This window comes from Gossypium arboreum, chromosome 6 (genome assembly GCF_025698485.1).
Source record: "Gossypium arboreum isolate Shixiya-1 chromosome 6, ASM2569848v2, whole genome shotgun sequence".
In the NCBI taxonomy this organism is placed as follows: Eukaryota; Viridiplantae; Streptophyta; class Magnoliopsida; order Malvales; family Malvaceae; genus Gossypium; species Gossypium arboreum.
The window spans coordinates 54,983,440-55,008,364 of NC_069075.1; the positions used below are offsets into that span (position 1 = coordinate 54,983,440).

General features: G+C 37.2%; 2 long non-coding RNA genes across 2 annotated transcripts in view; both read left to right on the forward strand.

Moving 5' to 3' along the window:
* LOC128293936 (uncharacterized) overlaps positions 1-24,716 on the forward strand; it is a 34,911-nt gene extending 10,195 nt beyond the window's left edge. Inside the window, exons 2-3 of the long non-coding RNA XR_008284093.1 lie at positions 24,442-24,530; positions 24,645-24,716. This is a non-coding gene — a long non-coding RNA (uncharacterized LOC128293936). The remainder of the gene's footprint in view (positions 1-24,441; positions 24,531-24,644) is intronic.
* On the forward strand, positions 19,704-21,107 carry LOC128293937 (uncharacterized). The gene is made up of 2 exons (XR_008284094.1): positions 19,704-19,747; positions 20,917-21,107. It is a non-coding gene; the product is annotated as an uncharacterized LOC128293937 (long non-coding RNA).
* Positions 24,717-24,925: the final 209 nt, after the last annotated feature.

Genomic DNA, 24,925 nt, shown 5'->3' on the forward strand with positions numbered 1-24,925 from the left:
ATCAATGTTGCGACGTTATCGTTCTGATCCTTCACATGTGATTTCTCCAACAGAAATTGAGATTCGATCAGACTTGACCTATGATGAGGAACTGATTAAGATTTTGGCTCGAGAAGTAAAATAGTTGAGAAAGAAAAGTATAACTTTAGTGAAAGTTTTATGGCAAAGACATGGAGTAGAAGAAGCTACGTGGGAACCAGAGGAAGCCATGAGAAAATAGTACCCAAACCTTTTTACCGGTAAGATTTTCAGGGACGAAAATCCCTAAAGGGGGAAGAGTTGTAACAGCCCGATTTAGGGCCAAAATGGAACAGTGGTTTCGAAACCACGAATCCAAGGTTGAAAAAACATATATTATTTTGATTAAGTTTTAGTGTTTATATTATGATTGCATAATCGTGTGAAAATTTCGTTGCGAAATTTTATCGATTGGGTGTTTAATTTGACGTTTAGGACTAAATTGAAATAGGTGAAAAATGTGTGTGTTCTTGCTCATAAAGTACTTGATTGAAATGGGGGTTTTAAGTAGAGGTCCTTAAATGGAAATTAGACCATTATACTTTATATGGACAAAAATTTGGACATGGATGGAATTTTTAGAAAGTTTAGTAGTAAGGGCATTTTGGTCATTTGTATAATAAATGAAATAAAATGGGAAAAATAACACAAAAATGTGTTCATCTTCATTTAGCTTGGCCGAAACTTGCATGTTCTCCATAGCTAGGGTTTGTTTCAAGCTTTCAAGCTCAATAGTAAGTGCATTCAAGCCTCGTTTTTAATGTTATTTACATTTTTGAAATCCTCGTAGCTTGGTTTACCTATTTCTACCATTATTTCGATTTAGGGTTTATGTTTAAAAATTTACCCATGAATGATATGCATGTATTTTGATGTTTGATGGTAGAATATGAATGTTTGAGGTTAGGGGAACGATCTTTTCTAAGTGATTTTTAGCGAAAACGAGCAAAACGGTATAATTGGTAAAAATACCTAATGCTCATAAGTGCATGTTAGAGTGAGAATTTGATGTTGTCATAGAAGAGAAAAATGACCAGCATGCCATAAAACATAATAATAAGGGCTGAAATTAAATTTCCAAGCCTAGGGGCAAAATTGTAATTTTGTAAAAGTTAGGGGGCAAAAATGTAATTTTTCCATAATGTGATTTTTGGATTGAAATAAATAGTATGAGTATTAAATGAGCTAAATGTGTTGTTATAGATCAAGAAAGGCGTGGAATCGACCTCGAACGGTGGAAGGAAAAGGTTTTGGACTAAATTGCAAAATTTCCATATTTTGCACCGAGGTAAGTTTGTATGTAAATAATACATTAACTTCATTTAAATTTTTATATTTTAGCTTATTATATATAGTTTAGCTGATTTCGAAGCATAAATCGACCATTGGAAGAATGGAAATAAGTAATAGAGAGAAAAAATCCCAGTTGAACATTCGGAAAGATTGAATAATATAGATGGAGCGTAGCTAGGTCACATGTATAGTGCTGAATGCACATCATGTGTACAAGAGAGCTACGAGATACTATGTAGGAGCTAGGTCAAATGTGTGATACGGGATGTATCCCATGTAGACAAGAGAGCTACGGGAGAGATAAATGTAGCTAGGTCGCATGTGTGATTCCAAGTGAAGGACACCATGTAGACAAGAGAGCTATGAGATAAATTGGCTAGGTCACATGGATGCTACTAAGTGTTCACCATGTGTACAAGAGAGCCGAATTATATGAAATATGATGTTGGGGCTGTGTACTGAAACCATCAAGTATCGAGGATTGATCCGAATTGTTCAACGGGATGGTTTTAAGGTGACATTGTAATCATGGACCTATACTTGTGATGTATGAAATGTGGTGAAAATGAATTGTGATATGCATGCTAAAATGAGGTTAATACAAAGAAGGTGTGAAAGAGTGAATTAGCAATAATATTGTTTTGGACAATTACAGTGACGTGAATTTGAAAAATCACCAAAAATAGTAGGAATTTAGTTAGAGGCTGAATTAGATATGAAATTAAAACTTAATGAGTCTATTCCCATGTAAAAGAAACATAGCAAGTAAAGGAACTCTATATTTTGAAATATTTATAATTGTGTGTGACTCGCTCAGAATGACTATGTGATCCCTTTTTCTAATTTTGAAAAATCAGTAAAAATTGTACAAAACAAATTAAGAAATATAGTTTATATGTATAGATTCCTTATTGAGTCTAGTTTTAAATGGAATAGATTTCATGGATATTTGAAGTGTGTACTGGGAGAAATTCAATTTGTAGTGAACAAAGGTCAGATCAGTCGAGCTGTATAACAGGGGAAACTTTAACTAATATACTGTACTAATTGGCTGGAATAAAAATTCTAGAAAAATTTTAGTAGGAAGTAATATGAGTTTAGTTTCAGGAAAATCTTATAGATTTGAATTTTGAGTTTTGTAACTCGAGTTATGATTTATTTAGTGAATATGACGCAAGAGAGACAGCTTGACGCTTGACCAAAGTGGAGTAAATAGTAAAATTAAAAAGTATATACACTTGAGTTATTGTGTAAACATATTAAATTCTTTATTTATTAATTATATACTTGCTTACTAAGCTATAAGCTTACTTTCTTTTCTCTCTTTTGTCTTATAGTGTCGTCCAGCTTGCACAGGAGTTAAGGATCGTTGAAGATCTGCCTACACTATCAATACTTTTGGGTATTTGAACTGAACATTTTGAATTATGGCATATATAGTAGACTTAGTTATTTTGTTATGTGTCATAATTGTCTAGGTTTAAAATATTAATTATAGTATCTGACCGATTATTTTTTACGAAGCCTTTGAAATTGGCTAGTATTGTTAAAGGCATATGTTATAATGATTTCTGATCTAATTGCACGCCATATTTTTGTCTCGTTTTTATTAAATAGTATGTACTATGATTTGTTAATACCTCGTACCCTGTTCCAGCGACGGATACGGGTAAGGGGTGTTACACCATACCTCGTTCTGAAAGCAGTCTTCAGAATATCTGAATCATTCACTCGTAACTGATAGTAGGCCGATCTCAAATCTATTTTCGAAAACACAGTAGCTCCCTTCAACTGATCAAACAAATCATCAATTCGGGGCAAAGGATACTTATTCTTGATCGTCACTTTATTTAACTAACGATAATTTATACACATTCTCATCGTACCATCTTTCTTTTTCAGAAATAAAACCGGAGCACCCCAAGGTGAGAAACTCGATCTAGCAAATCCTCGATCCGTCAATTCTTACAACTAAGACTTTAATTCTTTTAACTCGGTCGGAGCCATTCTATACGGAGTTATCGAAATCGGAGTAGTTCCATGAATTCTATGCCAAATTCTACCTGTCTAACTGGAGGTAATCCCGGAAGTTCTTCAGGAAACTCACAGATAACAAGTACAGATTCAACTTTCCTTTCTGAAACTTTCGAATCAATCACATAAGCAAAGTAGGCTTCACAACCCTTTCTCACAATACTCAATGCTTTCATCGAAGATATTACAGCAGGCAATCCATTCAAATCACTAGATTCAATTCTGACTATTTCATCATTTTTGCATCTCAAATCAATAGTGTTTCGTTTACAGTTCACCACAGCATCATTCATAGTTAACCAATCCATTCCCAAAATAATATCAAACTCATCAAAAGGTAATAGCATCAAATCAGCCAGAAAACAATTGTCTCGAAACATTAACGGACAATTCATGTAGACATTATCAACCAAGACGCATCCGCCTAGGGGGTTTGAAACTCTAATTACGAATTTAGTAGACTCTATAGACAAAGTCTTACTGTTCACTAAGTTCATACATATATACGAATATGTTGATCTCGGATCTATCAAAGCAATCACATAAGTATCATAGAGAGTAAATGTACCCGTAATCACATCTGGCGATGAAGCTTCTTCACGAGCTCGAATAGCATACGCGATAGCAGGTGCACGAGCCTCAGATCTAATAGCTGTATCTTTCATTCCTCTATGACTATCGCTTACATTTCCCGTATTTTTGGGAGGTCTACCACGAGAAACATTACCACTCTGTCTCAGATTCTGAACATTATCTTTTCCAGCTAAATCTGGGCAGTCTTTAATAAAATGGTTTCTTGAACCACAACTATAACAAGCTTGATTATTACTTTTTCCCCAGTATTCACTAAAGTGTCGTCTTCCACATTGCTCACATTCAGGCCTTTCATTCTTTGCATTATCAACACTAGCAACAGACGTGGCTGGAGATTTGTAATTCGATTGCAATCTAACACAGTCTCTTTTTGAATATCTCCCACACTAGCCTTTGAACGACTGCTATCATCTCTAAACTTCTTGGGTCCAGATTGAAATGATTTTCCCGATGATCTCTTTCGTACATCTCTAGCTTCAAACTCAGCCTTTCTTTTCTCTTTTCCAAGATCTTTCACTATACATACTCCTTCAACAAGCACCACGAATTCTTTGATTTTTAGAAACCAACTAGCAAACGAATATCCTCATTCAAACCGTCTTCAAATCTCTTACACATTTTGCTTCTGAATATACACATTCATGGGCATATTGACTCAACCTTACAAATTTTCACTCGTATTCTGTAACAAACATACGGCCTTGTTTAAGTTCAAGAAACTCTTTGCGTTTTTGATCAATGGATGGCTGATATATTTCTTTCAGAATTCAGATTGAAAGAAATCCCATATAACTCGTTCACTTGGAACCACAGATATTAAAGTTTTCCACCAATGATACGCCGTATCTCTCAGAAGTGAAACGGCACATTTAACACTTTCCTTAGGACTCAGAGACATCTTATCAAACACTCTTATTGTATTTTCCAACTAGAATTCGACTCTTTCAGCATCATCATTCGTTGTAGCTGGGAACCCTTCGGCCTGATACTTTCTAATCTTATCAACTAGTGGTCTACTCAACTGTACCAGAATCACTCGTGGCATACCAGGAGTTTGAGAAGGATTAACCGGGGGTGGATGTTGTTGTACAATCGGATTGGTTCTAATGTATTGGGTGAACCATTCATTCATCATCTGATAGAAGGCTTTCTTAGCCTCACCATCACGGCTACTCGTAGCCGGTTTAGAATAAGCTTACACCATCCCTTGCACGGGAGTAGGTGCATTGCTTTCAACATCGTCAGCTACAGCTCTATCGGGATCCATTTGCTATATAAAAGCACATTTCAATGTCAGGATTCATCACACTATCGCAGTTTCAGGTATGGCATGTATAGCTAGACTCACATATGCTATAGTAGTCCTGGAACCGACTAAACCATAGCTCTGATACCAACCGAATTTAACACCCCTAACCGGTATCCATCTCCGGACTAGGGTTAAGTGGCATTACCAAACATATTGAAACACTTCGCATGCATTTCACAAACATCATAGCATCATAGTCAAACATCAACATAAGTCCCTTTCTTAGGTCAATGAGACCTTAAACATGTATTAGGAAGAGGTTGGGACTAAACTGAACATGTTCACCACTTTCAACACTTAGAGAATTTTTCTATTCTGTTAAGGTCACACGCCCGTGTGACCAGGCTGTGCACCTTACACGGGTATCAAACACACCCATGTGAACCAGCCGTGCCAAAATAGAGCAGGCATACTAACTTTCACCCACGGCCAATAGACACGCCCGTGTGCTATGGCTGTGTGATACTTAGCTAGCTACTGACTTATGGCCACGGCCATATGACACGCCCGTGTGTCAAAGCCGTGTGATTTTTAAGAGGTTATTGCCAAACAAACATGGCCACAAAGCACGTCCGTGGCCTTTGACCGTGTGGCACAATGCAGGTGATCGCGTGATTTCATGATAGGTTTTAAATATTTATAATTACTCATTCTTGAACTAACTATTATCACAATGTAGGCAAGTGTACCTATCGAACAGTAGTATAGTTTTAGCAAGACCAGATTGTCAAACTTAAAGGAACTAAAAGTACTAGTAATGACTGTCTTTTTATTATCGAGCCTAAGAATAAAGAGGTTTTTGTTTTAACTAAATAATTATCTAAACTAAGAACGCACAGAGAATGGAATTGGGGAATTGCTTTTGGAAAGATCGATTGAATGAAGACAATACTTAAGGAAAAATCCACCTAGACTGTACTTGTTATTCTGGCTCCGAATCAGACGATTTATTCATTTAACTTGTTCCGTAGAGATCCCTAAGTTATGTTATTATCCCTATTTAAGACTAATAACATCTAATCCCTAGATTGAATAACCGAGATTTTTCTCTAATTAACACTATAGGGTTGAATTAACTTGATCTATGGATCCCCTTAATAGGTTTCACCCTAATTCGGCAAAATCTTGTCACCCTATGTCTAGGCGCGCAATCAACTCCGCTTAATTATGACAAATGTACTCTTAAACAGGGTCCATTTCTCTTCTGAATAAGAGCTTATCTTGAATCGGTATCCTAGGATATCAAAAACAAGAATTAAGAACACTTAATTAAGAACAAGTCAAATATTTATCATACAATTCAGAAAATAATAACAAGATTCGTCTTGGGTTTCATTCCCCTTAGGTATTTAGGGGATTTAGTTCATAACTAAATAAGAAAACATCTTAGAATAATAAAGAATACAAAACATAAAGAAAACCCAAAAATCCTGAAGGGGAATTGAGGAGAGATCTTCTGTCTTGATGATGAATCCGTTTTCTGAGATGTATCAATCGACTTTCTTTGAGTAATTCCTTGCCCCCTTACTCCGTCCTCCCTTTTCTTCCTTCTCTATGGTGTATTTATAGGCTTTGGAATGCCTAAAAGCCCTCAAAATTAGCCTTTTCAGAATTAGACTCAACTTGGGCTCGACAGGGACACGCTCGTGTGCGATTACTTTAGGCTGTGCTCGAGCTTGCCAAATTGACATGGCCGTGTGGTCTACCCATGTAAGGAGGTCCAGGCTGTGTTGATTTCGTACTTTGGCCCATTTTCTCCGTTTGTGGCCCGTTTCTCATTCCTTTCGCTCTCTTATGCTCTCCTAAGTGTAAAACATGAAATTAAAGCATTAGAAGCATCGAATTCACCAATTCTAATGGAACATGATCCATAAAATGCATTAAACATGGGGTAAAAATATGATAAATTACGGTTTATCAAATACCCCCACACTTAAGCATTTGCATGTCCTCAAGCAAAATTCTCAACTCATAATCAAAATAAATTCTTCTCAACTTATAATTTCTATCGATAATATCTCAGAATAATCCTTAGGTAATCATACATTGAGAATTCAACTAAAAGAACATAAAAGTTTCAAACATTCCAAGTTGAGTATTTAATCATGCAAACATAGGTGTCTCTCATTATTTAAGTAATTACCTTTGATTTAGTATACCACAGAGTTTCACATCCTCACTGCAGATTCACTCAAATCACTCGAGGTGTTTAAGGACAATAAATGAAGCACTCAATAGTCAATAATGAAAAGTCATTACCATAGGCTTGCATGAAAATCAAATCTCCATTATAATTTAAGATGATACATCAATCAAAAGGTCTTTAGAGGGTTGTAATGAGATTTGGTTAGGGGGTGTGGTCATAAGCTGAAAGAAAGGGTTAGAATCAAGATTGAATTGAAAAATTACCTAACTAGAAAAAGAGTTAATCATCACTTGCGTACAACAGAGCTTCTTCTCAAACTAAGGAATTTAACTTCTGAAGCTTACAAACAGAAGATCACTACTAATATGTATACATGTTTTTTTTTAAAGAACCAATTAAATTACAGAGTAGAATAAAACATAGTTAAGCAACTATTTCAATTCAAATCTTTACAAAAATGGGGCTTAAATTAATTTAGGGGATTTCAACAATAATGGTTTAAAGGTTAATATTAAGGGTAATACAAGAAATGGCTTGTTAGGCTCAAGGGGGTTCACTAGGGGTTAATTGTGGAGGTAGGCTTTTCATGGCATGAATGGGTTAATCCTAAGTGCCTTAATCATTTTGACATATCAAATGAAATGGTGTTGTCTCTACATGAATAATCAAGCAAGTTCTAGAATAACAGTTCACTACTAACGCACCCAAAGCAATAATAAAAGTGAGCATGAAAGAATTAATAGATGCTCAAAAGGCTCAAAAATCTCACAAAAATTATGGCTTTTTGATGTTTAAAACTTGTGAATCCCAACTCAAAGTAATACCTAAATTTTGGGGAAACAACCAAAAATTTTAAATTCTTAAAAATTAACTTATCTTGCTTGATTCTCTAATGTCTTAAAGTTTAAAAAATGAATGCATAAATGCCTATGTTTTAATTCAAGATATATCAATCAAAATCATAAATCAATCAAAATTTATCCTAAATATGATATGAGAGCTTTTTAAGAGAACAAGGCAGTCATTCAGGGATTTTTTTGATAATAAATAAATACGCCCCACACTTAAGATGTACATTTCCCTCAATGTACAAAGATAGATATTTAGAGTGTAAAAATAAGATAGGGAGAGAATTGTAACTTCCTATATGATGAATTCCTCAAACTGGAGTTCTGGAGAGGAATTGGTTCGAGAGTGGAGGAGGAAACTCCGGTGGTCGTAGAGGTTCATTAGGCCATAAGTCCTGCGCTAAAAGGATATTATCTCTAGTGGTAGCTATGGTCGTGGACGAGCAGGACATGACAGTCGTAGAGAACCTTTCCCGGTGGAGTTTTAGTTCCTATGTGATGATGAGCTTAAAAGCTCTATATAATTTTAGGGATATTAGGAAGAATAATTACTCAAAAAGAAATAACCGAAATTAATAATTAAAAATAAAATTTCTAAAATCTAATAAAAATAAAAAGTAGTTTTAATAAAAATTAAAAACATAAAATTATAAATAAATGTTTTTAAACATCTTCATCGCTGGATGGTTCGCGAGGTGGGACTGGCGATGAGATGTGGAGGTGCTGACAAATCTATCAGAGAGTAGCATCAATGTTGTCAAATCGTTGAAAACACTGCTGCTCGAATCGAGTGAGGTGCTCAGAGATGTCAGCATATGAAGCCGCCGCATGAACTGAACGAGAGGGTGGTGGTGGCTGGGATGGTGGGTCTTCGTGCTGTGAAGGGACATCATCAGAAATGTCCTCATAGGCCTCTTACTCGGTGGATTGGGTGAGACGATATTGAGGAGGGTAGGTTCCTCGGTGCCTCCTGATCATCCTCATGCTAAGCATGCTTGAGATGCCTTGTGGAGACATCTAGCCAATGAGGGTCAAGGATGATTCTTGGGCCACGATGTCGAGGAGCCCGAAGTGTCGAGCCAATAGCGTTACATAGGGGCCAATGTAGATGATCCCCTTCCTATGCTACTCTGTCTGGTGTTGAATCGTGAGGGCGATGAAGTAGGCAAGGTCGATGACATACCCATGTGACATAAACCATAAGAAGTAGGCGCCGTGAGTGTTGACGATGCCAGTGCTCTCTCACCTCCCTGTAATCATGTGAGCTAAAATGACGAGTAGGTACCTTAGGGATGGTGGGAGAACTGATGCCTTGGAGCGGCCAGGATTGTAGGAGGTTGCGCCAGGGGCCAAAGTGTGCCAGTACTTCAAGGGAGAAAAATGTATGTGGCGAGTGAGAGCATGTAGTTCATTTTCCTCCTTGAACTCCTCCGTATATAAGCCTAGTGCAGCACCAAACTCTGGGACGCTTAGCTAGCGGACTAACCCACCTAGGCAAAACTAGACCGTGCCAAGATCATCATAATTTATCATTACGGTCTAAAGATGGAACGCTAAGCATAGTTCCATCGTGAGCTTGAGGTATGTTGGTTCGATGCTCCCAAAGAATAGCTCCCAAGGGTCGGTGGTTAGGAGGGCTCGAATCGCATCAGCCAACTGAACTTGTTCTACGGTAGCCCAGTCGATGCAGCGGCCCGCAATTAAGGATCGGACCTGAACTATTTGGACAAGCTCTTCTTGGGGCCCTCGGGGGAACTACAGGAGAGGGTGACAAATTTCCGTGGTTAGACCTGTGGAAGATGACGCTTCCTTCCTTTTCTTCGAGGCAGGTACAACGGTTTCTGTTCCTCGTGAAGATGACATGGTACTTGCGATTAGAATCATCAAGTCATCTTAATGAGTGGTCAAAGTAAAAGGAATACAATTTTCAAATAAAAAGCAGAATTTCAGCCACAACCAAACATAACTAATATAATAATTTCGTGACATTATCATTGTAATGGCATGGGAATGGGCGTAGTAATGGCATGTGTATGACAAAAGAGTGAGGCTTTCCGAACAACTTGTTTTAACATGAGATGTATGATAAATGATCGAAGAATTCAAATTAAAGGATAGACATTAGCATGGAAATATCATGAGAACAAGCATAGTAAAGTCATGGGTATGAGGTTTTCCTAATAATTCGATTTAACACGAAATGTATGATAACTAACCTAAGAATGCAAACTAAATGATAAAATAATGAGAAAAATGAAAAATAGTTCAAAAGGAATGAAGATTATGCTAATAATAAGCATTAGTAATAAGTAAAATAGAAGTGAAAGGAGTAAACAAACGCTAAGAGAGAGAGATTGAGCGTAAAAAATGGAGTGGGAAGTGGCGCACGGGCGTGGCAGTGAAGTAATGTGGAGTCGTAGGGGCTAGGGTTAGGGTTTTTGAATGGGGAATAAAGTGAATAGTGAAGGGTATTTATAGATTTTGGGCCACACGTCCAGGGCACATGCCCATGTTCCCCAATTTTAACTTGTGTGATTTGCGAATTTTGAATTTGGGCGCGTCTGACATTTAGTACATGCCCGTGTTCCTTGGCGTGTGGGTTAACACGAACGTGTTGCACGACTGTGTCTAGCTTTGCTTGCTTCTCCCACGCCCGTGTGGGCACGCCCCATGCCCGTGTTAATTTGATAGGTTTGACCACAGGTGTTAGACACCAGCGTGTCGGACGCCCGTGCTAATTTCTCAGTTTCAACCATGGGTCTTCCACACGGGCGTGTCACACGCCCGTGTTGTGTTGGCAGGCTCAACCACGGCCATGTCGCACGGCCGTGGCGTTTTAACATAGCCCGTGTTTGGGGAAATCCTTGCCCTGTTTTCACACGGCCATAAGCAGGCCCGTGTGCTTGGCCGTGTCTCTGTGGAAAACCTGTATTCGAGAGCTCCGTTAGTAAGTTAGATGTTAAAGACTAAATTTTTAAAGAAGTTAATACAGTTAGTGCTCGGGTTCTCTCCCGAGAAGCACTTATTTATAGTCTAAGCTTGACTTACCTCTCCGTTGAATAATCATGGTGGTTTGAGGAGTTTATTCTCCTCATTCCTATCATCAATCTCATTAAAATAAGGTTTTAAATGGGTGTTTTTTACCTTAAAAGCGCCAAACTTGGGGTGCCTTGTACCGAATGGAAAGATACTAAGTACCGTAAGAGGGATTTCTTCATTCAGTGTGGTAGTGACTATGTGGGGATCTAAGGCATCTAATAAGACTCTATCTAATGTTAAGTTGATTTGGAAAGGTATTGGGCTCGTTTTGTCGTAGATTCGGTTTGCCGGGTGTTCTTATTTTATGCTCCAGCCATTCGTCGAGTTCCTCGATTTGTAATCTTTGATCTTCATGAATAGGTCCTCTACTATTACTTGAGAATGACTCATGTGCTTCCTTCAAACTTATTTCCTGTAAAGTAGGTTGTACCATATTGTCAGTTCTAGGAGAATGGGTTAAACGATCACCTTCAATTCCTAATGTGTTGCCAGAATTGCGAGCTTGAAGGGTGATTGTTTCGTCTCCCACACGGAGTGAGCTCACCTGTGCCCAACATTAATAATCATTTTAGCAGTTCCTAAAAAGGGCTTCCCAGAATTAAAGGAGTGTTGTTATCCTCCTCTATATCTAGTACAATAAAGTCAACGGGAAATATAAATTTATCGATTTTAACTACTACATCTTCAATAATACCCCTAGGGAGCCTTATAGTTTTATCTGCTAATTGAATGCTCATCCTAGTTTGTTTGGGTTTCCCGAGACCTAATTGCTTAAACATTTTGTAGGGCATGACGTTAATACTAGCCCCTAAATCAGTTAATGCATTATTACATCTAAACTACCAATTAAGCAAGGAATTGTAAAACTCCCTGGATCTTTTAGTTTGTTGGTAGTCTATTTTGGAGAATAACAGAGTAATCTGCGTTTAGCTCCACGTGTGACGTCTCGTCCAACTTCTTCTTATTTGCTAAAAGTTCCTTTAAAAATTTCATTGCATTTGGCTTCTGCAATAGGGCTTCAATAAACTGTAAGTTAATATGTAATTTTTTTAAGAGTTTAAGGAATTTACCAAATTTTTCATCTGAGCGGTCTTTCCTTGTCGCATTAGGGTATGGAACGCGAGGTTTATATTCGACATTCACCGTTTTGTTTTTATTGTTATCTACCTCACCTTGACCTTTGCTTACCATAGTTTCTTACCTCGATTCTGGTTCAAGCTCAACAACTCCTACTTCATCTTGAATATTAATTGAATTGAGTTGTTCCCTTGGGTTGGGTTCAGTATTACTTGGCAAGCTACCATGTGGTCATTCAGAAATTAGTTTGGAAAGCTAGCCTATCTGAGTTTTGAGCCCTTGGATCGATGCTTGTTGATTTTTAAGTTTGTCTCGGTGTTCTGGAAATGAGTTTCTGACACTGAAATAAACTTTGAGAGCATCTCTTCAAGGTTCAGCTTCTTTTCCTGTTGGTAGGATGGTTGTTGGTAGCCTGGAGGTGGTTATGGTCTTTGATTTCCTTGACCACTTCATGAGAAATTGGGGTGGTTCCTCCAACCTGCATTGTAAGTGTTACTATATGGATTTTTTTGAGGTCTAGGATTATTACCCATGTAGTTTAATTGCTCGTTATCCATGTTGTGGCCATAAGGTTGGTATTCCAAATGGCTTGTTCCACATCCAATTGCTTTGCACTGCATTACTGGGTGAACCTGTGACCGAATCGACGTTATAAACGCTGGCTATTTTCATTCGCTTTGTCCTCATAACTTGCCATTGATAGTTATCCAGTGACATCTCCTCTATAAACTCATAGGCATCTTCAGGTGTTTTATTTTTGATGGTTCCGCCAGCGGCTGTGTCAACCATTTGTCGAGTTGAAGGATTCAGGCCATTATGGAATGTTTGAACCTGTAGCCAAAGCGGTAACCCATGGTGAGGGCACCTTCTCAAAAGGTCATTGTATCTCTCCATACATCTTAGAGTGTTTCTAAATCCATCTGCACAAAGGAAGAGATATTATTACGTAATTTAGCCATTTTAGCCGGCGAAAAATATTTTAGTAAAAATTTTTCGGTCATTTGTTCCCAAGTAGTAATTGACCCTTGTGGTAACGAGTTCAACCACTGTTTAGCTTTGTTCCTCAATGAAAAAGCGAATAATCTAAGACGAATGGCATCATCAGCGACACTATTAATTTTAAATGCATCGTATAGTTCTAAGAAGTTGGCTAAATGAGTGTTGGGATCCTCATCCTGTAAACCATCAAACTGAACAAATTGCTGTATCATTTGAATAGTGTTAGGTTTTAATTCAAAAGTATTTGCAGCTACAGCAGGTCTAACTATGCTCGATTTAGTTCCTATTAAAGAAGGTTTAGCATAATCATACATAGTGCGTGGAGCAAGATTTTGATTAACCGCAATTGCAGGAGGTAGCTGATTGCCTTGTTTTCAGCCATCTCTTCGGTTGGGGGTTGAGTATCATCTTCTTGCTCGTTCTCTGTGTATCTTAAGCTTCGTTTTATTTCTCTTTGATTTCTACGAACTGTACGATCGATTTCTTCGCCAAAATGAAATGGGCCTGACGAATTTCTTCTAGTCATAAACTATAAAAACCTGCCAAGAGAAGGAAAAAGTAAATTAATAAATAATAAAAATAAATTAAAGTGCACAAAAAATAAATGGCTAAAGTAATAAAAATTAAGCATTCCTAATGTTTTAGTTCCCTGGCAACGACGCCAAAAACTTGATCGCGAGGTTTCAAGATAGGTTCTAAATATTTATAATTACTCATTCTTGAACTAACTATTTTCGCGATGTAGGCAAGTGTACCTATCGAACAGTAGTATAGTTTTAGCAAGACCGAATTGCCGAACCCATAGGAACTAAAAGTACTAGTAATGACTGTCTTTTTATTATCTAGCCTAAGAATAAAAGGGCTTTTTGTTTTAATTAACTAATTATCTAAACTAAGAACTCACAGAGAAAAGAATTGGGGAATTGCTTTTGGGAAAATCGATTGAATGAAGACAATACCTAAGGAAAAATCCATCAAGACTTTACTTGTTATTCTGGCTCCAAATCGGACAATTTATTCATTCAACTTGTTCCGTAGAGGTCTCTGAGTTATGTTATTATCCCTATTCAAGACTAATAACGTCTAATCCCTAGATTGAATAACCGAGACTTTTCTCTAATTAACACTTTAGGGTTGCATTAACTCAATCTATGGATCCCCTTATTAGGTTTCACCCTAATTCGGCAAAATCTTGTCACCCTATGTCTAGGCGCGCAATCAATTCCGCTTAATTATAACAAATATACTCTTAAACGGGGTCTATTCCTACTCTGGATAAGAGCTTATCTTGAATCATTATCCTGAGATATCAAAACAAGAATTAAGAACATATAATTAAGAACAAGTCAAATATTTATCATACAATTCAGAAAATAATAACAAGATTTGTCTTGGGTTTCATTCCCCTTAGGTATTTAGGGGATTTAGTTCATAACTAAATAAGAAAACATCTTAGAATAACAAAGAATACAAAATATAAAGAAAACCCAAAACTCCTGAAGGGGAATTGAGGAGAGATCTTCAGTCTTGATGATGAATCCGGCTTCTAAAATGAATCAATCGTCTTTCTTGGAGTAATTCCTTACCCCCTACTTCGTCCTCCCTTTTCTTCCTTCTCTAAGGTGTATTTATAGGCTTTGGAATGCCGAAAAGCCCGCAAAATTAGCCTTTTCTGAATTGGACTCAACTTGGGCTCGGCAGGGACACGCCCGTGTACGATTACTTCAGGTCGTGGTCGAGCCCGCCAAATTGACACGGCCGTGTGGTCTACCCGTGTAAGGAGGTCCAGGCCGTGTTGATTTTGTACTTTGGCCCGTTTTCTCCGTTTTTGGCCTGTTTCTCGTTCCTTTTGCTCTCTTATGCTCTCCTAAGTGTAAAACTTGAAATTAAAGCTTTAGGAGCATCGAATTCACCAATTCTAATGGAAAATCATCCATAAAATACGTTAAACATGGGGTAAAAATATGTATAAATTACGGTTTATCAGTAGGCTTCGTTAAGACAAATTGCCACCCCTTTTAGGGTCAACTTACAAGCATAAAAACAAGCATTTATGTACAATCCAATTTCTCATGCTAAAACATATACATCATTCATGCAATAATATTATCAACCATTTACATACTTATAACCTCACCTTCTCCATTATCCAACTAGAAAATGCCACTACTGCAAAATAACATCACATATCATAAGCCTTTCTCAACCATAAGTTCAAACACAAATTAGTCAAATCACATGGCTAGATATATATATACATCACAAAACATACTCCCAACTACTAGCCTATACATGCCATACTTCAAATATTTACATTTTCAAAAGTACCAAAATGAGATCGATAGTGTGGTGACGATCCTTGACTATCCCCGAGCCTTCAGTAGCTACGATAACTGTGAAACAAACAATAATCACACAGAGTAAGCTTTCAAAAGCTTAGTAAGCTCGTACTCAAAACATTCATAGTATATAAACATAAAATGATAACCTATGAGTATTTGCACAATTTCAATCCATATAACTATATCAACTCAATGAGATTCATATACATAACATCATCTACCACTTAGGCATTATACATACCTGAAGCTTCCCGTACTTATTCACTTTTGTACTTACCTCATGTTGAATGTTATAAGACTTTCCATAAGTTATTCGTGTTTTACACATCAGCACACTTAGTGCTATAAGGTTAGTCGAAGCTAAATATTTCTGCACACTTAGCGCCATCTCAAATAACCGAGACTAAGTTGGTATCTCACACTTAGTGCCTCAAGTAGCCGAAGCTAGATAAATCGCACACTTAGTGCCAAAGCTAGTTTAAATCGCACACTTAGTGCCAAAGCTTCTGATTCATCATCATATTATCCAATTCAATTATATACAACCCATGTAGAATAAAGGCATAAAAACTTACTTAACATCATATTTTAAGTATGAACTTACCTCGTACTCGGAATTTGTCGACTCGGACTATCTACTCGAAAACCTTCGACTTTTCTCAATCTAAGTCTGAATTCCTCCTTTCTTGATCTATAGGTTTTCAAAATTAACCCTTTTATTCACCAATTAATACAATTCCATCTATAAACACATATTTAGGGCATTTTACAATTTAGCCCTCATATTTTCACATTTTGACACTTTAGTCCCTAATTCACAAAATCACAAAATACACATAATTTGCATATACTTATGCTTGGCAGAATTCTTCTAGTACTCATACTAGTCCACACTTTTCATTTATTTCACATTTTAGTCCCTCAAAATAACATTTTCACAAATTAGCCCAATTTACTCAAATTCAACTAAAAGCCAAAGACAAAACATGTAAACCCAACATCAAGCTTTCATATTTCACCATTTAACAACACAAAACTCATGAATTCATCCATGACACATTTTCAAATCATCAACAAAATTGGAAATTGAGGCATGGGCTTTATAGTACACTTAGCAATGATCTCAAAAATGTAGAAATTATCGAAAACTGAAGTAAAAACATACCCAAATTAAGCTTCCAATGTGCCGAAACCTAAAAGCCTTTATTCTTTCTTTTTTTTTTTCAATTTCAGTGGATGAACACATATATGACATGATTTTCTAATTTGTTTTCATATAAATTACTTTAATAAACATTTTCCTATTTTGCCCTTTTATAAACAATTATAAATTCACCTAACACATGCCCTTATAAGTCCATTCAAACTTCCAATGGTTAAATAACCACATAAGGACATTTACTCTAGAAAGCCAACTCAAATAAGCATTTAAACATCTAGCACACAACTTTTATATTTTATGCGATTAGGTCATTTTTACAAATTAAGCACACAAACAGTCCACACATGTCAATTCACTTACCAAATACATGGAAATTAATATTAAAATATTTTTCTAACTCAAATTTGTGGTCTTGAAACAACTAAAAGCTGAGCTGTTACACTGGTAATCCAAATTTGACTCTATAGGGAATTCTTTGTCATATAAAGGATCGAGCCTAGACTAGTAATCTGACAAAGCCCTTTGAGTATATGGTACAACTAGAATTTAGCCTGGACTGGTAATTCTGTAACACCCTGAATTTGGGCCTAGAAGTATTGGGCCTTGAGTGGGGGTCCGTAAGGAGGTTGTATATAGGTATTTAATTGTGCAATGAAATGACACAATTAAATGTCCGCTTTGGTGGTTAATGGCCCTGAGAAGTGTTAGAGAAATCTTGGGTTCAAACTTGGGCTTTAGCAAAAAAATTTTGGTATTAAGTGAAAAAAAAACCTGGATGCTTGGATGAGGGTTTTGAAATTATTGTGTTAAATAAATGACACAAAAAGCCTTGTGGCTTAGTGGCAAGTAGCGTGTGGAGCATTTAAGGGGAGGTATAGGTTGAATCCCATGGCAAGCAAAGAGCATTTATTTTGCTAACGAGGCGGCAATAGTTGGTGTTGAATTTAAACTCTAATGTTGGAGGATCCCACATCGGAAGCTAATATAAGAGTGGTTGTGAAGTGGCTTTAAATAGAGGAACCATGAAGAGAGTAAATGTACCTTTCTTGGTGATCCCTTTCATTGTATGGCGTGCTTTCGTTTGGGTTGGGCGTCGGCTAAGAGTGCTCGGAGCGTGGATTAACTCTAGTCTCCTATCGGTGTGTATTTATCACTACTCTTGTTGTTGGATGGCTACTTGGGCGCGATGGTAGAAAGGGGCCATGTGGGCCCAATGGGCCTACGGGCCCAATTGGATAAGTTGTTTGATTGTGTAGTAAATATTGGACTAGGCTAGGTGAATCGCATATCTGTGGCTAGGTTTGGGCTAAAAGGGCCACACGAGCGTGTGGGCCCATTTGGGCCGAGAATGGGCTTTAGAGCCATTAGTATTGTTATCCATGTTTAAAATACTTTGGTTTACAAAATTACCAAAATACCCTGCTTTGTAAAATTACTAAAATACCCTTGGTTTATAAAATTACCAAAATACCCCTAGTTTGTAAAATTACCAAAATACCCCTAGTTTGTAAAATTATCAAAATACCCCTAGTTTGTAAAATTACCAAAATACCCCTAATTTGTGAAATTACTGAAATACCCTCGACCTGTAAAATTATTGAAATACCCTCGACTTGTAAAATTACCAAAGTACCCTCGATTTATAGAATTACCGTTTTACCCTCGATTTGTAAAATTACCGTTTTACCCTCGGTTCTGTAATTACTATTTTACCCTCGATTCTGAAATTACCGCTTTTACCCTCGGTTCTGAAATTATTGTTTTACCTTTGATTTACGAAATTCTTGTTTTACCTCGATTTATAGAATTACCGCTTTACCCTCGATTTGTAAAATTACCGCTTTTACCCTCGATTTACGTAATTACTGCTTTTACCCTCGGTTTGTAATTACTATTTTACCCTCGATTTATAGAATTATCGTTTTACCCTAATTTACATAATTACCATTTTACCCCGATTTACATAATTATCGTTTTACCTCGATTTATAGAATTACCGCTTTTACCCTCGATTTACTGTAATTACCATTTTACCCTCAATTTATAGAATTCTTGTTTTACCCTTGATTTACAAAATTACTGTTTTACCCTTGATTTACAAAATTACTGTTTTACCCTCGATTTACAAAATTACTAAAATACCCTTGGTTTGTGAAATTACCGTAATACCCTCAATTTGTAAAACTACCAAAATACCCCTGTATGGTAAAATGACGAATATGCCCTTATGTTCCGTATGACTGATGTGCTTAGGATTTACATATATTGATATTGGATTAGTTAAGTTTGAGTGACAGGTGGTGGTTATCGTAGGCGATTGATTTTGGAAGTGTTTCAACTTCAACCCATAACAGGTGTGTACTAACCCTCTAAATAGCTTAGATTAATATTTTCTGAAAAGCCGAAAGCTTCATATTTTAGTGATTCGGGAATTAATATTTAGATCTATTTTCTACGCACGTTTAAGTTGGATTCTAGCGGATATGGGGTAGGAAGGTATTTGGAACGTTCTTCAATGAGTAGATCTCTTGGTAAGTATTCGAACCTTCTTTCCATTTGTATCTTGTGGTTTAAGAAAAGCTGAAAACCCCTCTGTCGACTAAGGCTAAAAGGGTTTTTGGTGTTATTTGGTTTGTTGGTGCTAGTGAGGATTAAAGGCTACCGATCGAGGAGTGTGAAAAGCTTGGATCATCAGAGTGACTAAATCTAGTCATCAACTTCGGTAAAGGTATGAACCCAAGGGCCATTGTGGATGGTGGCCGAATGTGTAAGTGATGATAATAGGTAGTTTTCGATTTGGTTTAATAATAACATGGTCTAATCTATAAGTGGTTGATTATAAGACAAATCGCATAGGATATCTCGTCAAGGAATATCGCAAATCAGGTGTGTAACGAACCCTTTCATAGCTTAAAGCGATAAAATGCTTGAAAAGTCAAATGCCAAATTTTGGCATTTCGAGGACTTGTGAGCAAGCGACGCTCACTAGTTAGTTAGAATCGATGAGACGATGATCGAGAACGATGGAAACAGAAGAATGTGATTTTGGCGTTCTTGGTAAGTTGGGCCTCGAGGGAAGTGGGGCCCATTAGGCTTTGGGCCCATTTGGGTAAAAATTGGTAGAAAACGAAATCATTATATGGCATGATAAGACTGTTAAAACCGTTATGGAATATAGGCTAAATGGGCCTAGATGACGAAATTGGCTAAGTAGGGCCCATTAGGGTTTTAGGCCCAATAACTCGATTTCGCTAAAATGGGCCGAAATCACTGCTTGCACCCATGGATTGTTAGTAATCGTTAATGAACATGGAAACCCTAATTTTGGTAAAATTATGAGATTACCCTTATACCATGAAAATGACCGTTTGCCCTAGGTAAAATGACCATTATACCCCTAGGGTTTATGTATGATTTTAATACATGGGATTTTGATAAATATGGTATGTATGAGATGCACATGACATGTATGATATGCACATGATATGTATGATATGCACATGATGTAATCATAACTGCATTGGGTTGGGTTTTATATGGATGGAGGAAGTGAAAAGGGCTTATGCCCGATTATCAAAAGGGCTTATTGCCCGATTATAAAAGGCTTATGCCCCGATTATTGAAAGGGCTTTTGCCCTGCTTATTAAAAGAGGCTAGGCCTCCAGTTATATGATAAAGCACTATCTTTGCCATTGGAGAGTATGGCGGGGTGGGTCGAGTTAATCCCACATGGTGTGTTGGTTGGTACGGTGGAGAGTAGCGGATGGTGGGTTGAGTAGTCTCCCAAATGGGTTGCATTCTTTCATTGAAATTATATGTGATATTGAAATGGGCCTAAGGGCCATACCGCTTCTGATAAAGGCTTCGCCCAAGAATATGAAATTTGAAAAGGCTTCGCCCAAAGTTATGAAATATGAAATATGAAAAGGGCTATGGCCCAAGACATGTTTGAGATTGGATTTGGGCTTAGACCCAACAGTCGTTATTGTTTTGGGCTCGAAAGGGCTTGTTGCACACTGAGTTTCCAAACTCACCCCCTTTCCTTAACCTTGCAGGTGAGCCTTGATGTGGGGACTTGGGCCGGAGGGGATTCAGAGTGGCCACGGTGATTGTCTTTGGACTTTTAAATAAGCGTTGGTTTTCTTTAAATTTCCTTTAAATATTATTTATTTTTGGGTTGTAATAAGGCCATTTTAACTTTTCTTTTATTTCTTCTCGGGATTATTTTATTTTTAATAACTTCAAACCTGGTTGATAATTGTTCAAATGGACTAGACTTAGGACGTGTTTTCAAAATGATACTTGTTTTCAAAATATCTCAACACCACGATTAATCGATTTATCAAAGACGTCCACTTAAACAAATTTAAACTCGATATGACAAAGTGTGGCTATGGTTGTGGGCATGTCTAGGATTGGATCCAATTAAAGAGCTTGGTACTTAGCGACCTTCATGGCTCACCTCCTCATCTCGGATACCTACCGGTGCCCGGTTCCATACACTTTGTTAACTCAATAAAATGTATGGTTTTAAAACACTAAAACGGAACGTGGGTTTTCAACTCCAATGTGGCACGTCAGATTCGGCCATAACGTCTGGGCCGGGTTTGGGGTGTTACATTTAGTGGTATCAGAGCTAAGTTGCAACAACTCGGCTGTGGATCGGGTCCGAAAATTTTTCAAAAATTTAGGCCTAAGAAGGGTATTTTTGGAAATGGTTTTTGAAAAGTTCATTTTAAAGATGTTTTGCGGAGTATATATGTTAAAATGGTCCAAGTTTTTTTGTTTTAAATCAAGAGTTTCAAAATAAAGGGTGTTTTCAAATCAAAGTTTTTAAATTTCTATTTTCGGTGATCAAAAATATGGTTTTCGAGTTTTAAATGGATTGAGAAAGAAGTGGCGCACTGAATCCCCGGCACCAAGTCTGTAAGTATTTCTGTTCCTCATATTACTCTATATTAAGATATTACTGTAGATAGAACTGAGACCATATCATGACATTATGACTAGGGCAACCCTAAAAACTCTAGAATATCGAGACTATAGCTAGGCTATGATTCTGTGAAAATAGAAACTTTAAAATACTATCTCTGCATAAGACATGTGAATAAATAGTAAAATTTTTTAGATCTTTGTAGTTAATTGATATGTGTACTAGCAATGTAGAGTATTGATATGAATTCTGAGGGTAAGCAAAGTCTACCAACTTCGGGTAGCGGTAACTCGGAGCTTGGTACTGAGGCACTGGCCGAGTTAGTAAGGAAAGTGGTAGAGGAAGTATTGGATACCAAAATTAAGGAAATTAGGGAAACGCTTCAAGCAGGGTGCTTGGAGTGTAAGAAAAGGAAGGATTCTAGTTCTCAGAAAACCAAGCCTCGTTCTGTGAAACATGTTAAGGCACGACCAACCTATCCAATCTGCAAAGACTACAACGGACGTCATCCGGGTGAATGCCATAGGAAGACAGGAGCATGTCTTAGATGTGGGTCCAAGGAGCATCGAGCTCGGGATCACCAAGTTTATTTTATTTAAATATGTGTTATGAATTGTATGCGTGCTTGATAAATGTTTCTTTACTTTGGTAATTAGATGTTCTGGGTCGTACTAAGAATTATTTTTAATTAGAGTGCGTAGCGGAAGCATAGAGGTTTGACTTGAGTAATACGGTTAGTTGATAGTTGGAAATTTCGAGGACGAAATTTCTTTAAGGGGAGTAGAATTGTAACACCCCGAATTTGGGCCTAGAAGTATTGGGCCTTGAGTGGGGGTCCGTAAGGAGGTTGTATATAGGTATTTAATTGTGCAATGAAATGACACAATTAAATGTCCGCTTTGGTGGTTAATGGCCCTGAGAAGTGTTAGAGAAATCTTGGGTTCAAACTTGGGCTTTAGCAAAAAATTTTGGTATTAAGTGAAAAAAACCGGATGCTTGGATGAGGGTTTTGAAATTATTGTGTTAAATAAATGACACAAAAAGCCTTGTGGCTTAGTGGCAAGTAGCGTGTGGAGCATTTAAGGGAGGCATAGGTTGAATCCCATGGCAAGCAAAGAGCATTTATTTTGCTAACGGGGGCAATAGTTGGTGTTGAATTTAAACTCTAATGTTGGAGGATCCCACATCGGAAGCTAATATAAGAGTGGTTGTGAAGTCGGCTTTAAATAGAGGAACCATGAAGAGAGTAAATGTACCTTTCTTGGTGATCCCTTTCATTTGTATGGCGTGCTTTCGTTTGGGTTGGGCGTCGGCTAAGAGTGCTCGGGCGTGGATTAACTCTAGTCTCCTATCGGTGTGTATTTATCACTACTCTTGTTGTTGGATGGCTACTTGGTAGCGATGGTAGAAAGGGCCATATGGGCCCAATGGGCCTCTGAGCCCAATTGGATAAGTTGTTTGATTGTGTAGTAAATATTGGACTAGGCTAGGTGAATCGCATATCTGTGGCTAGGTTTGGGCTAAAAGGGCCACACGAGCGTGTGGGCCCATTTAATGAGAATGGGCTTTAGAGCCATTAGTATTGTTATCCATGTTTAAAATACTTTGGTTTACAAAATTACCAAAATACTCTACTTTGTAAAATTACTAAAATACCCTTGGTTTATAAAATTACCAAAATACCCTAGTTTGTAAAATTACCAAAATACCCCTAGTTTGTAAAATTATCAAAATACCCCTAGTTTGTAAAATTACCAAAATACCCCTAATTTGTGAAATTCTTGAAATACCCTCGACACGTAAAATTATTGAAATACCCTCGACTTGCAAAATTACCAAAGTACCTCGATTTATAGAATTACTGCTTTACCCTCGATTTGTAAAATTACCGCTTTACCCTCGGTTCTGAATTACTATTTTACCCTCGATTTACGAAATTACCGCTTTTACCCTCGGTTCTGTAATTATTGTTTTACCCTTGATTTACGAAATTCTTGTTTTACCCTCGATTTATAGAATTACCGCTTTTACCCTCGATTTGTAAAATTACCGTTTTACCCTCGATTTACTGAATTACTGCTTTTACCCTCGGTTCTGTAATTACTATTTTACCTCGATTTATAGAATTACCGTTTTACCCTAATTTACATAATTACCATTTTACCCAGATTTACATAATTATCGTTTTACCTCGATTTATAGAATTACTGCTTTTACCCTTGATTTACGAATTACCATTTTACCCTCGATTTATAAATTCTTGTTTTACCCTTGATTTACAAAATTACTTGTTTTACCCTTGATTTACAAAATTCTTGTTTTACCCTCGATTTACAAAATTACTAAAATACCCTTGGTTTGTGAAATTACCGTAATACCCTCAATTTGTAAAACTACCAAAATACCTGTATGGTAAAATGACGAATATGCCCTTATGTTCCGTATGGTGATGTGCTTAGGATTTACATATATTGATATTGGATTAGTTAAGTTTGAGTGATGGTGGTGGTTATCGTGGCGATTGATTTTGGAAGTGTTTCAACTTCAACCCATAACAGGTGTGTACTAACCCTCTAAATAGCATAGATTAATATTTTCTGAAAAGCCGAAAGCTTCATATTTTAGTGATTCGGGAATTAATATTTAGATCTATTTTCTACGCACGTTTAAGTTGGATTCACAACGGATATGGGGTAGGAAGGTATTTGGAACGTTCTTCAATGAGTAGATCTCTTGGTAAGTATTCGAACCTTCTTTCCATTTGTATCTTGTGGTTTAAGAAAAGCTGAAAACCCCTCTGTCGACTAAGGCTAAAAGGGTTTTTGGTGTTATTTGGTTTGTTGGTGCTAGTGAGGATTAAAGGCTACCGATCGAGGAGTGTGTGAAAAGCTTGGATCATCGGAGTGACTAAATCTAGTCATCAACTTCGGTAAAGGTATGAACCCAAGGGTCATTGTGGATGGTGGCCGAATGTGTAAGTGATGATAATAGGTAGTTTTCGATTTGGTTTAATAATAACATGGTCTAATCTATAAGTGGTTGATTATAGGACAAATCGCATAGGAGATCTCGTCAAGGAATATCGCAAATCAGGTGTGTAACGATGTGACAGCCCAAAATAGACCCTAGCC